This window comes from Malus sylvestris, chromosome 15 (assembly GCF_916048215.2).
Source record: "Malus sylvestris chromosome 15, drMalSylv7.2, whole genome shotgun sequence".
Classification (NCBI taxonomy): Eukaryota; Viridiplantae; Streptophyta; class Magnoliopsida; order Rosales; family Rosaceae; genus Malus; species Malus sylvestris.
Window position 1 is genome coordinate 35,196,186 of NC_062274.1, and position 16,085 is coordinate 35,212,270.

General features: G+C 36.3%; 2 long non-coding RNA genes across 2 annotated transcripts; both read right to left on the minus strand.

The window, feature by feature from the left end:
- Positions 1 to 12,563: 12,563 nt before the first annotated feature.
- LOC126602601 (uncharacterized) lies at positions 12,564 to 13,913 on the minus strand. The gene is made up of 2 exons (XR_007616168.1): positions 13,723 to 13,913; positions 12,564 to 13,161 (listed from the first exon to the last, which is right to left on the minus strand). It is a non-coding gene; the product is annotated as an uncharacterized LOC126602601 (long non-coding RNA).
- A 901-nt stretch (positions 13,914 to 14,814) lies between these two features.
- Positions 14,815 to 15,586, minus strand: LOC126602600 (uncharacterized). The gene is made up of 2 exons (XR_007616167.1): positions 15,358 to 15,586; positions 14,815 to 15,321 (listed from the first exon to the last, which is right to left on the minus strand). It is a non-coding gene; the product is annotated as an uncharacterized LOC126602600 (long non-coding RNA).
- Positions 15,587 to 16,085: the final 499 nt, after the last annotated feature.

Genomic DNA, 16,085 nt, shown 5'->3' on the forward strand with positions numbered 1-16,085 from the left:
CGGAATGTGACTTCTTAATGAACACACAAGGGCATAGTTCGTTGTTGACATATCCCTAACTAGTCAAATACTCACTCAGACGGTTCTACCACATTTTTCTGGATTGCTTTAAACCATAAAGTGAACGCCTTAGCCGAATTAAGAGCATGTTTCGGGGTATGGAAATATTTGAACCAGTCAATGTAAGTCATTCAGGAACTTTCATATAAATTTCCATATCAAGATCCTCATAGAGATACGCAGTTACTATGTCCATCAGCTGCATACTTAGTTTTTCGAAAACTACCAAACTAATAAGGTAGCGAAAAGTAATCATATCCATAACGAGTGAATAAGTTTCGTCATAGTAATCACGGGGTGTTGTGAGAAGCCTTGTGCAACAAGACAGGCTTTGTAATGCACAATTTCATTCTTCTCATTACTCTTCCAAACGAAAACCCACTTGTAGCCAACAGGCTTCACATGTGGAAGAGTAAAAGATACAGGTCCAAACATTTTACGTTTCGCAAGCAAATCGAGTTTGACTTGGGTTTCTTGTTTCCAGTTTGACCAATTAGTTCTACGTCGACATTCATTAATGGAATGCGGTTTAATGCCATCGCTCAACATGATCTCAGTAGCTACTGCATCATCGACAATCATTTTATTTCTACGCCATACATCATCTAAGCTATCATAATAGACTGAAATCTCATGATTTTTCAGAGGACGATTCGTCTCTACAAGGGCACTTCCATAATCTATAATTTCCTCATGAGTTGGATATAATGAGTAATCGAAGGTCGGATTCACTGTAGACTCTTCGGGACCTTGTACCATAGGTTTCCTCTTCCGAGGGTGTGAATCATTTGAGCCAAGAGGTTTGCCATGCTTTTGTGTAGGGGAAAATGATTGTCTAGCCGCTAATGTACGTGGATCACCAAGATTGGCATCTCGAGCTTCCAGGAAGGAAGTCCGTCATACATTTGGTACATCCATCTTTGTAGGCATATTCGCAGCTGGAATATATGATTTTGTCACGTGCACTAGATCGGTGAAAGCATCTGGCATGCTCTGGAGATCTAATATGCGTTGCACTTCAGTTTCAGACTAAGTGATGCAAGGATCTAAATGAGACAAAATGGGAGTTGTCCATGATCATTCGCATCGTTTTTCAGGAATGTTGACATTATTTTCTCCCTCTAACGACGGGAAGACTGTTTCATAGAAGTGACAATTTCTGAAACGAGCGATAAACAAATCTCCTGTCAAAGGTTCTAAGTAATGAATGATCGAATGAGAATCATATCTGACATAGATTCCCATAATTCGCTAAGGCCACATTTTTGTACGTAAGGGCGACAAAATCGACACATAGATCGCACAATAAAAAATGCGCAGATGCGATATGTCGGGTTCGTATCAGGTAACCAACTGAAGGCTATTAAATGGTTGTGTCGCAACAGGCCTCAGATGGACCAACTTTGCTGCGTGCAATATTGCATAGCCCCAAGCAACGATATAGAGCGTGGTACGTATGACCAACAATCGAGCATTCATTTGTAAGCGCTTAATAAATTCCTCTGCCAGGTCATTCTGGGTGTGAACATGAGGTATAGAACGTTCAACTTCAACCTTAACCGACATGCAATAGTGATCAAAAGTTTTAGATGTGAATTCTCCAGCATTATCTAATCGAATAGATTTGATCGGATAATCAGGATGGTGAGCCCTGAGCTTGATAACATGATCCAATAGTTTGGAGAATACAATGTTCCTTGTGGTCAACAAGCACACATGTGGAAATGTCAACCAAAACCATAAAGTATCTAAATGGTCAGCATGGAGGGTGAATCGGTCCACAAATGTCCCCCTGAATCAGTTGTAGAAAAATGGGAGGATTCGAATGAATCTTGTCATAAGAAGGCTTTGTGATAAGTTTTCCCATAGAACATGTTTGACATGCGATTCCTTGAATCGAACCTAAACTTCAGGTTAGTGAATGCCCGTGTGATGATTTGAGGATACGACGCATCGCTATTCATCCAGGATGTCCCAAACGGTCATGTTAAAGTGTAATTTCATGCGCAGTCCCAGATGTAGGGCCGGCCATATAGTGGCATTCTATGGGGCGTATGGTCGTAGTGTACAAACCACTCGAGATACACTCTATCTTCTTTAGAATAGGCTTCTGGCCATATTTGTAGGAAGTTATGCACATAAATTCAACTTCATTTTCTACGTGGGTTTCAGCATGGTAATTGTTATCTCTAATGTCCTTAAAGCTCAATAATGTTCTTCCGGAACGTGGAGAATAGAAAGCATCATCAATGGTCAAGATTATACCATTGGACAATGTGCCTTACCGTATCCTTCAATCAAGTTGGATGGGCTTGAGAGGGTTGTCGGAGATGCGTTCTTAGGTATGAAGTTAGTGAAATAGATGTGTTCACCAAAACGGTGTGTGTGGTTGCACTATCTGCCAAACAACTAATGTCCCCACTAGTCATACCTAGAATGAAAAATTAATTTGAATTGGTCACATGTATAAAAGTTCTTAAAAACAAATATCAATTCAAAATAATTTTAAGTAATCCAAGGACGGTAAGTAATTAAAAACTTAATATCCAAATACAAATCACCAACAAATAATCCAAACATAAAGGAAAATGGGGTCGACCCCTAGGTGGAATTCGGCCCCAATGTCTTATTTCAACTAAAAATAAGTCTATTTCTAAGATTCTAATCTTTCATAGGGGTGGTATCCTCCTGAAAGTCAGAAGGACCTGGCTTTTCTGCCCTCCCACTTCCCATACACTCTCATCCTCTCCTATTTGTGCGATCACGGTTAAGCCACGTCAAAATTTTATTTTACTATTGTTTTTTGTCTTATTATCTCTATAAAAAATCAATATAAAATGTTGATGTGGCTTAACTGTGACTGCACAAAATAAGAGGGTATTGGGAGTGTATGGGAAGTGGGAGGGTAGAGAAGCAGGGTCCAAGTCAGAAACCTCCATTTTGGTATTCTCCCGTTCGTCCACTTGCAAAAAGTTTGATTCAAACTTCTTATGACGAGAATGATATCCAGCTACAACCTTTTGGGGAAACACATGAGCAATGGTCCTTTGAACCACATCGATAGCACATATCCGCATCCATGGTTTCAGGTGCTTTGCCCTTATTCTTGAAGTTTGAAGCCTTGGGAGCGAGGTATGGGTGCTTATGGGCTTTGTTTCCTCTCTTGGATGGGCTTTGGCTCTGTTGACCTTGGCAGGATGGCTTTTGGCCACCCCTACCACGCCTCTTTTGGCATTTTGGGTGTTGGTTTGTGCTATCATGTGCTTTAGGCACAACAGTCGCCCCAGTAGGTCGAGCTTGATGATTCTTCATCAATTGCTGATTCTGCTTTTTAGCGAGAAGTAAAATAGAGATCAAATCCAAGAACTTAGTGAATTTCTGAGCTTTATATTGTTGTTGCAGTACAATATTAGTAGCAGAAAAGGTCGAATTAGTCTTCTCCAAGAGATCCTCTTCGGTCAAAGTTTCATTAGAAAACTTGAGAAGTGATCGGATTCGACAAACTTCATAATTATATTCATTCATAGACTTAAAGTCTTGGAAGCGCAAATGCTGCTAGTCATATCTTGCTTCAAGCAAGAAAATGTCCTTTTGGTGATCAAAACGATCAGCCAAAGCGACCTATAGTGCACATGGATCATTCTCAGCAAGGTATTCAGTGTGAAAGGCGTCATGAATATGTCTTCGGATGAAGATCATAGCAATGGCTTTCTCAGCTTCGCCAACAGGGTTGTCCGTCTCATCTTCAATGATGGGACACAAGTTTTTTGTAGTGAGGTGGAGCTTCACATCTTAGACCCACTTGAGGTAGTTTCTTCCAGAGATCTCTAAAGCGGTGAAGTCGAGTTTGTTCAAATTCGACATGTTCCTATCACAAAATAGATGGACAAGATGTGGTTAGTGTAATGGAGAAAAAAAAATCAATCTATTCACATAGGAGTAAAACATTCAAGATCTAATATACATGTATTGGTTAAATTCGCATGAAAAAGCTTCGGGTTTTCATGGATGATGTTTTTAAAGAAAACTTCAAGTTTTCAAACAAGGCATGTTTGTAGAAACTTTAGGTTTCAAAGTAATTATGAACTTTAGGTTCATATGTTCCTGCAGGAAAACACAAATATATACACAGAAATATGCAACAAGAAAATATGCAAATAGAACTTCGGGCCAAAACTAAAATGTGGGTGAAAAAATATAAAACCCATTGGGCCTAAAATAATTAGGCAAATAAACTCGAGGCCTAAAATAAGGCCTTAGCCCAAGGGTGGGCTGAGTGGTGTGAAATATGTGGCCCAGGCCCAAAAATTGGGCTTGAGTGGGCACAAGCTGATCAGGCTCGAATATTAATAGTGGGATGTACGCCCAATATAGTAAACCGGTTGTACAAAATGAGTCTTGCCCAAAAAGATGGCCCGGTGGGGGCCGAATCATATGTGACATGACACGGGGGAACACATATACGCCAATAGATGTGGGATCTGGTGTGGTACACATCGCCGGGACACCATGGCCTTTCGGGCTAGTGTTGGGCGAGCCAGGTATTGGGCTGCATTCGCGAGCCTGTTCTAGAAAGAAAAAAAAAATTCTTTCTCTGTGAGCTGAGAAGGCCAACCCAAATATTGGGCTTAAGGTTTCAACTAAGAACACCCCAGCCGGAGCTGGGTGCAGTCACCGGGGATGAAGGTCGGTGCCGTAACTGTAGGTAGCCGTGTTTTGGAAGAAATTTCTCAGTGCAAGGTCATCGGTTAGACGGCGAGCAAGTTCCTAGGGATGGAGGGAATACCTCGACATCAAGGGAAAAAGGAAACCTAAGAAATTCAAACTGGAATTTCACCCAAATTCGATGAAATTCTTTAGGCAGAAAAATACACTGCAAGGCCGTGGTCTCGCTTCAAGCGATGTGGGTTTTCTGGGTTTGGACGCCATAGGCGTCGGGTTCCAAAGGAGCTTGATGCTCCATGCTTGCTCGGGGTCACGGGTTCGAAGAACCCAGATGGTGATTTCAATGTTTTTTTTTCTTTTTTTTTCTTCAATTCAATTCATAGCATATTCAATTTAATAATTTTAATGCATGTACATATATTTGATTCAATTCATGGAAAATATCAAATTTACATAATTCAACAATTATGAATATGCATGTACAATTTATGTAGAATCTAAAATTCGAAAAACGTAAAGTTGGGTCATGCATTATGGTGAATGTTCATGCTATCAGGGCTGCAAAAATATTGAGATAAAAATCGTTGTTTTGGAAGAACCTGATTGCGTGATGATATGGATGAACTAGTTTGATGTAGAAAATCTCCTCGTCAAATTTCTAAGCGCAGCGGTAGGAACGTGCTAATAACGTGTTGTAGCCTATTTTATCTGACAAGGGGAAAGGGGCCGGCGGCAAGGGTAGAGAGATTGAGAGAGAGATGTGTTTGTGATATCATAGGGAATTGTGTTTAGGATCTGTTATTCCCCCTACGTAGTGCCTTATTTATGGTAGTAAAAGGAGAGAAGAAATCCTTCATCCCCAAGGAATACAAGTCCATATTGGAAAGAATAACTAGAATCAAATCTAATTTAGAATTTATACAATCACACTTAAACTAGGAAAGTTCACAACATTGAACAAATAATTAGCGAATTATTCGTTGTAGTTATAGAAAAAGCTTCCAAACAATGCAGTTACATATTTTTTATGTATACCGTTCTATATTTTACTAACTATATTAGCAATATTGTAAATCCAAACATGAATATATATCTCTCTGTGTGTGTGGTTGGGGGAGAAGATCTCCAATATAGTATAGTTAGGTTGTAGTTGGACGACCTAATATGAGACTTTAGAGAAATGAAGGTGAAGGGCAGGTAAGATTAGGACTTGCTTGTTGCAAAGTTTCAACGTGGCCAAGAGCCATTTTGATATTGATCCATTTTAATATGATCCGTTGTATTTGTCCAGTAATGGATATGTGTTCCCTGTGGTGAGACGGCACAGCTGACTCATCTCTTCTTGTTCCTTTCATTTTTTACTATCTTTTTAGTTTTGAATGTGATTTGGGATAAGCGTTTGCATTTGATATGTTTAGACCTTGGGTGCTCTTAAAGTTTTTTTTTTTTATTTGCAAGGGAATGGTTTTAGGCAAGTTTTGTAAATACTGAGTTTATACTAATTTATCGATCGATCATTTTCTTAATCTAAATACATCGTTGTATCAAAGAATAGAAGTTATTTCCTAAACAAAAAGAGTTGTGTTTCAAACAAAAAGAAAACCATGTGAGCAGAAATTTATTATATTAGCAAATGGTCTTCTCTCTCTTGTTTGATTCACGGGCCATATTCATAAGTGGAAATTATATTTAAATTGATGAAATTTTCATACTCATTTGCAAGTCTACATAGAAAAACAAAATAGTTTGGTCAAAAAAATATAGTTGTGTGAAATTTTAGTGTTCGTTCACTATTAAGAATTTCGGGACAAGTAATGTGGGGAACAAAATAGTTAGGTAAAAAAATATGGTTGTGTGAAATTTTAGTGTTAGTTCATTACTAAGAACTTCGGGACAAACAATAAGGGGAACATAAAACAAATAGCTAGATGATATAAAAAGCCTATATTTTTAAATTATTGCGGGTAGGGTCAATCATGAGATTTTGAGGTCGCGGAGAAGAGTTGGACACATGAGTGGGTTTGCTCAAAAGGAATATGATCAAGAGGTAAGTCTGACCAAAGTTGAATAGAGCTCTAATGACTTTAGTGGGTGGGGATTAGAATTCCTGAACAAAAGATGGTTTCTAGATTCTCATATTTACCAACGAGTAAAAATGCATCCAAATAGAGAAAGCAAAAGGCAAGAGACAAAACGAAGATTAGTAGACTCTAGCTCCTAATAACATAAGGGGCAAAAGGGTTCAAAGATAATAGATTGAATCCTTCAATCCTTAAATAATTAACAACCAAGCAAAAATATGAACTTTAGGGGAATAATAAGCTTCCTCAACATATGAAACAAGCTTTTGGGTGAGGGGGACTAGCCTGGATTTGCATCCAAGTAGTAGACCTGATAGAAAATTTGCCAAAGGAAGACAAGTACAAATTACTTTATCCACAGTGAGGTGCCAATCGGTACCATTAATTTGAGAAGCAGAAAGTAAAGAGAACAAAGGAACGAGAAAACCCTAATTATAAAGACCAAACCAAAATATTTTTATGATTACCAAACCATCTCAAACCGTGAAGCAAGACTTTCCTAGGTTTGAGAATACCGCTCCAAGCACCTAAAGCAGTAGCTTTCTTTCTAACAACCAAGAAATGATTTCGCAAGAGATATTTAGAAGAAACAATTTGAGCCAACCAGTTATCGGATTTGCTCAACACTTTTCATTCCAACTTGGTTAACGCTGCAAGGCTAAACCAATGAGCAGGTCTTCTACCTAAGCCCCTGATAGATTTAGACAGGCAAACATCGTGCCAGGCTACCAGCGGGCTGTTGCCCTCAAAAGAAAGAATGAGCTTTTCTATCAAGGGCACTAGTAATTGGGTTGGGTGGTGCTATCCACACACCCATTTTTACTTTTATTTAATATTCTTCAATTTATTTGAGCAAATGGCGAGAAATTGAGAGGGGAGCTTGGAAAGTAAAAAAGAGTGTGTGGATAGCACATCCCTAGTAATCTTAGAAGACACATGAAACAAGCCATGACATAATTAAAGAGACCAGAAAGAATAGAATAAATAAGAGTAAGATTAGACTCAATAGACGCAAATTTTCTCCTATAATATGGTAAATATTAACAATTTTCCTCTCTAACTAAAGTCAATAGTACTTGCTACCAATTTCTTTTCATTGATATTTCTTTAAAAGCACAATGTTGATCCAACCAATTTTAGTATTGGAAATATTTTGTGAACACAAACAAATTACCTCTTTAGAGAATACGTTTCCCAAATCAACCCTAAGTAATGTACAAGGTGATAACTTACATATATCTTCTCTTATATTGCTTTTTTAAAACGGTATTTCGAGAGTGGTAAATGTGCTTAACAATTTTATGTACAACGCCTTGGTGGATATGGCCTTCTTCTCTAACCTACTAAGTCCTAGATTCAAACTCTTCCTATTCCCCTTAGTGTAGTGTAGAGTAGTAATATTGTTTTTAATAAAAAAAAATACAAAAAACAAAAAATACAGACAATCCAAACTACTAATACTACTGTCTAAATGTATTCGTCTTTATGTTGCAAGTCTCATGGACATCAAGACTTGAACAAAATATGCCTTAAGAGCATCTCCAACCATCCTCAATTGCCCATGCAATTGGGTTAAATTGCCCGCCAAATCCAAAAAATTTTGCTCCACCGGTGGAAAGATTGGAGGGCGATCGGACTTAAGGCTGCTGCCCCTTCATAAACCGCCTGGGCTTGCGCCCGTTCTGTACAGAAAAGCCACGATTGTGGCCCACCCACGTGCACATGTCTCTGCACATCATGTATGTTTGTTTGGCTCCAACAATGCATGTTTGGGTTCCATTTGTCCCTTGCATGTACATCACATGCAATTTATACGGCAATTTTGTTGGAAAATATTAGTGTTTAGGTTTATTTTAGTATTTGGGTTTTCTTTGTTATTTTAGAATTTTGGCTTAACTCATTCTAGTTAGGGTTTCTTAGGTTTAGTTCTCTATAAATATTGCTTGTAATTTAATTTGAGATATAAGTTAGTCACAATGTAGCCTTTTAGGGTTTTGTAGCCGTTTCAGCATTCTCGTTTATTTAATAATATTCCTATTATTTTGTTAGTCTTGTTCGTTGCGCACTCTGATATCCGTTCTCGTTGGTATGATATTCAACTTGGCATCAGAGCAGGTTTGATCCTTCGAGATTTAATCTGCTTCTGTTTGCTCGTATTAGTTTGTTTGTTTTTGGATTTCAATATTAGTTGTTGGTAGTCTAAAACGCATCTGGAGCATCTGCACCCTTCACGAACCTACATCTCACAGCTTGATCTGCACCTTGACTCGGGTCGTACCCGCATCGACTTCTACAATTCGAATCTGTAGTTACCGGTATGAAGTCATGCAGTTTGACTTTGCACTGGAGTTGTTTTGTTTGCTGCAATCCCTTTCCTTTTGTTCGACTTGGTTACTGCATGCATTGAAAAAAAAGGCCCAACAGGAGGAAAGAAGGAAAGGGAGAAAATAAAAAAGGAATAAGAAAAAAGAGGGGGATTTTTTTTTTTAAAAAAAAGGAGAAAAAAAAAGTAGAAAAGATTAAAGACAAAAAACGTTGGTTTTTTGTTTGAAGGCCCACATGGGCAGAAAGAAATATATGGTTCGTTTGGTTGGATTTTTTTATTGTTTGTTTGGAAGTTGGTATTGGCATCGGTATCGGTATTGGCACTGAAAATTGGAGTTTTGCATCCACATCTACTTTGGCAAACCCATGTTGTGTACCGTCATGAGTTTGACCGGGGGGGTTGGAAAATATTAGTATTTAGGTTTATTTTAGTACTTGGGTTTTCCTTGTTATTTTAGGATTTGGGCCTAGCCCATCCTAGTTAGGGTTTCTTAGGTTTAGTTCTCTATAAATATTGCTTGTAATTTAGTTTGAGATATAAGTTAGTCACAATGTAGCCTCTTAGGGTTTTGTAGCCTTTTCGACATTCTCGTTTATTTAATAATATTCCTATTATTTTGTTAGTCTTGTTCGTTGCGCACTCTGATATTCAACTTGGTATCAGAGCAGGTTTGATTCTTTTGAAGCATATAATATGCTTCTGTTTGTTCGTATTAGTTTGCCTATGTTTTTGTCCAGTTTTGTTTTCTGATTGAGTTACCATTTCGTTGTCTTTACAAAAAAAAAAAAAAAAAAAAACTGTTAAAAGTCTGAAGCCGAAGTTGTGCCGAACCACCAGCCCCTGCTATCACCCACCGCTGCGTTTGTTCTATTTCGTATCACCACACTGTTTTCCACACTACATCATACCCGTTTGAATCTAACCAACATCCATAGTTTGCCCTGTTAAAGGCTGTTTGATTCACGTCGTCGCACCGAACTGTAAATGCAAAACCCATTTTGTAGTATTGTTGCTGTTTGAAACTTTGAAAAAGATCTAGAAAAAAAAAAAGGGAAAAACGAAACAGAAAAAGGAGGAGTAAAAAGACAAAAGGGAAATAGAAGAAAATGCTTTGTTTTTGAGGTTGACTTTGTGCCCACACGGGCAAGCAGAAAAAAAATTGGTTGTTTTTTTTTTTTAATGTTTTGGGCTCACATGTTGCTGCTATTGGGACTTGTTGATTGAAGTTACTGTTGAGCCTTTTGTTTAGCTTGTCTGTTGTTCCCACAGCGACGATCGCTCGAATGCTTGGACTGGTAACCACTTAAATGACGTTACGAAAGTTGGATTTTTTGTTTTTTGTTCAAGTTTTGTTCGGAAAGTTCGCAATTTGCACTGGCATTGAATTGGAAATTGGCATTGGCTTTGGTATTAGCATTGGTATTGGCATTGGCATTGACATTGGAATTTGGAATCTTGCACTTGTACCGATGAAATTTTGTATTGAAATTGGCATCGGAAATTAGCATAATGGAGCTTGCATCCGCATTTGTTTGTTGGCAAACTCATGTCGTGTATCGCCATGAGTTTGACGGGGGCGTGGGAAAATATTATTATTTAGATTTATTTTAATGTTTGATATTTTGGGCTTAGCCCATTAGTATTAATGTTTCGTTTCCTTGCCTATTAGGGTTAGGTTAGTTTTCTATATATATGGTACTTTGTAACTCTTTAGAATATCAAGTTAGTCACAATGTAGCCTCTTAGGGTTTTGTAGCCGTTTCGGCATTCTCGTTTATTTAATAATATTCCTATTATTTTGTTAGTCTTGTTCGTTGCGCACTCTGATATTCAACTCAATTAAACAACAATAAAAAGGCTTACTTTTATCTACCTTTTTCACTTTGTTCTCTCTAACTCAAAAGCTACCATTTTACTCTTTGAAATTCAAAATTCGCTTCATTTTGTCATTTGATCTCGATTTTGATTTCAACTAGCTTCTTTTAAACTTAATATTATCCAATTGACCAAGGTTAAGTGAAAGGACACGTGACAAATGATTAGGTGTATGGTGAGCATACACCAAAGTTTAAGGTGATAAGCAAACATGCCCCCATGTGTTTTAGGAGGTGACCTTAGGGAGAAGAGTGAGTCCAGAAGCCAAAGTGGAACGAAATTTGAGTTTCAAAGAGTAAAGTAGTGACTTTTAAATGGGACACTTTGGATGCGGTCTCTAACTATCACTGTTCTTTGACTAAAACCTTTGTGATTTTTAGTTTTTTATCGAAGTCTCTGATATTAATGTAATAATGTATTTCTATGTAGGTTATTTTATTTTTAAACTAAAAATGAAATTTGTAGTTATTTATTATGAATTTGTTATATGAAAAGTGTACCCTTTTTGTAGTTATTTAATATCAAATGAATTATGGATTTTAAATAATGTATTCCCTGTAGTTATTTATATAAAAATGGATAGAGAAAAGATTGAATGAATTTTAAATAAAAAATGGATACATTTGATATTAAAAAAGGGTACACTTTTCATATAACAAATTGGTATATTTAAGAATGGGTACATATCATTTTTTTTATAAAAATTTAATGGGTACAAACTTATTCTAATTTTATATTTTATATTTTGGAAATGTTTGAATTAAAATTAATTAGGAGTTTAGTAAGGGTGTGAGTATTAAAACTCTAAATCAATTACTAATTTTTATTATAAAAATTATGTAACTTACATGTAATTCATTAATATATTAATGTTAGGGACTTTGATCAAAATCTACAAAATAATAAGGTCTTAGTCAATAAACATTAGAAATTAAGGACCGGATGCTAATTTTTCCCTTTTAAATTATAGAAAATAAAATGAGATTAAAATAGAATTCTAAGAGAATGTAGCTGAAAATTAGCCTTATAAAAACTTGTACTAACATTTATGCATGTTTGTTTGTAATGCTATGTATTTGTTACTGCTCTATTTTTTTGAACAAAATGTTATTGTTTTATTAATTATGTTTGTTTGTAATGTTAATTTTGTATTTAAAATTATAATAGAGAGTTTTATTTTTAAAGAATAAACTTACACATTTACAAGACACAAAACGTGAAAAAAAAAAGTAGGGTTATGCACACCCTGACTTTTACTTCTCACACATCATTCTCAATTTTTGGTCATCAAATCGAATAAATTGAAGAAGATCAATGGAAGAAAATTTAACAAAGGTATGTGAGAAGTAAAAACCGTAAATAACATTACTAAAAAATTATTAGTAAATAGCAATCCCCCTTACCCTTACCCTTTATCTTTCCAAAAGGGTGGACTTGCACAAAAAAATTACTGTTTGAGAATAGTAAAGGCAATTTTTTTTACCCCTTGCCATCCACTAACGGGTGAAGATGCTCTAAGAAATTAACTATAGTAGTTAATCAAATGGATAATTAACTAGGTACAAGTGATGTGAATTTTGAATTACAGAATCTAATTTACAACAAATAGAAAGGAATAAAAAAACACAAACATTTTGTGCAAATGATCATAGGAAAAAGAGAGTTGATATCATTTTACATGAACAGAGGAAAATTAAATAAAAGAAAAAATAAGATGAAAAAGCAGCTGGAAGATGATTGCATTGAATTCAATTAAGCAGAGAAGAACTGAAGAAGCCATTGGAGGCCTCAAGACCAACTTGGCTTCTGGGCTCCTTTGCCCACTTGACAAACTCCATCTTTCGGTGTCCAATCTTCTTCTGCAGGGTTTGAACCGAAACGGAAACACAAGAAGCCAGCTCACTCTTTAGCTGCTGATGATGATCATCATCCTTTTGTCCATTCTTCACCGTTCTTTCATACTCTTCTGCAACCAAAATTGCAATATCTGCCATCTCTCTCTCTCTCTCTCTCTCAACTTGCTTTGAAATTGTTGGGACTTGGTTGATAATTTGATAGACAATATAACGTTGCCTGTCGGACGCAATTATTTATAGGAACGGAACTTGAGATGCTAACAGAAGCGGATAAGGCTTACAGGTTACTGCAGGAAAACTAAAGAAAAGTTTTAAAAAATTTTAGTTTTTAACGAAAATAACAAAATAAAAATGTAAATAAATATTACTAACAGTGATTTTTCAAGATAAAAATATATTTAACGTTAAAAATAAATATTACCATAAGTGTTCATTAAGATTCCTTTATTTTATTTTAGTGTGGGTGGTTTCGTGGTTTTTATTTTGGTTTCCATTTGTTTGTTTTAACCTTTAATGGTATGAGGGCGCCCGCCGAAAATATAACTGAAAGTGGGCTACGTGTCACGCATTGCTAAAAGCCTCTAGAGGGCTAACACCTGTCTCGTACAACACAGATTATATCATTTGCCACCGACATCGTACAGAGAAACATGCATGTCTGTCTGTCAAACATTACAAGGATTCTCACATTCTAATTGTTTATTGTACATTGGGCGGTTAGTTTTCGTTAGGTATTATTTGTGTTTAAGTTTAAATAAAAAAAGTCAAATTATTTCTGACCGTACGATGCATAATAAATGATTAAAATGTAAAAATCTTTAAGATCCTTACAATTTAGATATAGATGAAATCCAAATACCTGAATCCGAGCAGTAGACTTGATAGAAAATTTGCCAAAGGAAGACAACGCCCACAGTTACGTTCAATGAATGAGGATCCTCTCCTTTAATTTGCCAAAGGAATACCATTAACTTGATAGAAAATTTGCCAAAGGAATACCATTAACTTGAGAAGCAGAAAGTAAAGAGAACAAAAGGAACAATAAACCCTAATTATAAGACCAAAACAAAATATTTTTAATTGAGTAAATTGTAGCAATAGTTTCTCAATTTTAATTAAATTGGAGCAATGGTCCCTCAACTAACAATTCATTACTATTAGTTACTCAACTCATCAAAATGTGTAGTTATGGTCTTTTTCATCAATTTCGTCAGAATTTTGTCAAAATAAGTTATGTTGGAAAAACCATTGCTACAATTGGGGTCCTTGAACTCATCAAAACGTGTAGCTATGATTATTTTCATCAAATTCGTCAGAATTTTGTCAAAATAAGTTATGTTGGAAGGACCATTGCTACAACTGGATTACAATTGAGAAATCATTGCTCCAATTTGGTTAAAGTTAAGAGGCCATTTCTGCAGTTGGATTAAAATTGATGGATCAATAGAATGAATTTTTAGTTAAGAGACCATATCTGCACGTTTTGATGAGTTGAAAGATTAACGGTAATGGATTTTTAGTTGAGGGACCATTGCTCTGATTATGTTAAAGTTAATGGACCATTGCTACAATTTAATCTTAGATTACCAACCATCTCAAACCGTCCTAGATTTCAGAATACCGCTCTAAGCAGCTAAAGCAGTAGTTTTCTTTCTAACAACCAAGAAATGATCTCGCCACCAGTTATCGGGCTTGGTCAACACATTTCATCCCAACTTAGTTAACAATGGAAGATTAAAACAATGAGCAAGGCTAATGGATACAAGAGGGTTGTTGCCATTATTTTCCCAAAAGAGATAATGAGCTTCTCTGATCATAAGGGCATTAGAAGTTTTGGAGGACACATGAAACAAGCCATGACATGATTACGAAGACCAAAAAAATCAGACTGAATAAGAGTAAGGTGGTACTAAAACCTATAGTAAGGTGAATAAAATTCAATTCTCCTCTCTAACTGCTAAAATTTATTTTCATTGATATTTCCTTAAAAGCATAAAATGTTGATCGACCCAATTCTAGTATTGAAAGAAAGAAAAACAACAGGCTTTGTGCAGATGACGATACAAAAAGAAAGCGGATATCATGTTACATGTACAGCAGGAAAACAGATTAGAAAAAGAAGATTGAAAAGCAGCTGGAAGATGATTCCGTTGAATTCAATTAATCAAGCAGAGAAGAAGCAATTGGAGGCCTCAAGACCAACTTGGCTTCTGGGCTCCTTTGTCCATTTGAAAAACTCCATCTTTGGGTGCCCAATCTTCTTCTGCAGGGTTTGAGCCAAAACGGAAACACAAGAAGCCAACTCACTCTTTAGCTGCTGCTGCTGCTGATGATGATCATCATCCTTTCTTCCATTCTTTACCCTTCTCTCATACTCTTCTGCCACCAAAATTGCAATATCTGCCATTTCTCTCTCTCTCCCTCTCTCTTCTCTCTCTCTCTCTCTCTCTCTCTCTCTCTCTCTCTCTCTCTCTCTCTCTCTCTCTCTCCTAACTTGCTTTGAAATTGTTGGGACTTGATTGATAATTTGATTGACATAATGTGGCCTGTCGGGGGCAATTATTTATAGGAAAGGAAGTTGAGATGCTAACAGAAGTGGATAAGGCTTACAATATATATATTCCATATTTATATTTGTTTATGGAGGGTGGGTGGTTTCCTGGTTTTGGCTTCCATTTTGATTGTTTTGCTTTTAATGGTAGACGAAGAGGGGAAAGTGTCATGCGTTGCTAAAAGCCTCTAGAGGGCTAACACCTGTCTTGTATTGGAAATACATTTATATCATTTGCCGCCGACATCTTAGGGAGAAACATACATGTCATACGTACCATGTATCGGAAATACATATTTATATGCCCATAAATATTAAGGAGATTAAATTTTGTAAATTAAATGACATGAAAGTTAATGATTGAATTATTACTTAATCGTTGATAAATGCGTTTATTTTCTATTAGTAACATCTCATTTGATTTGTTAATTTAATCTCTCTAGTATTATTCTTATATGCCAGGGGCATCCATGTATGGAAAAACCCGCAATTTCTGTGATACAAACAACCAGACCAAACCCGCCATTTCACACGATTCAATCCCTTACATCTCGAATGTTCGATTATTCTATAGAACAATTTTGATCTATAAAGATGATATGGACCCACTAAGAATCTAGGAGCCCCATCATCACCCCAAAAGATTAAGAAGCTTACTAAACAAGATAATG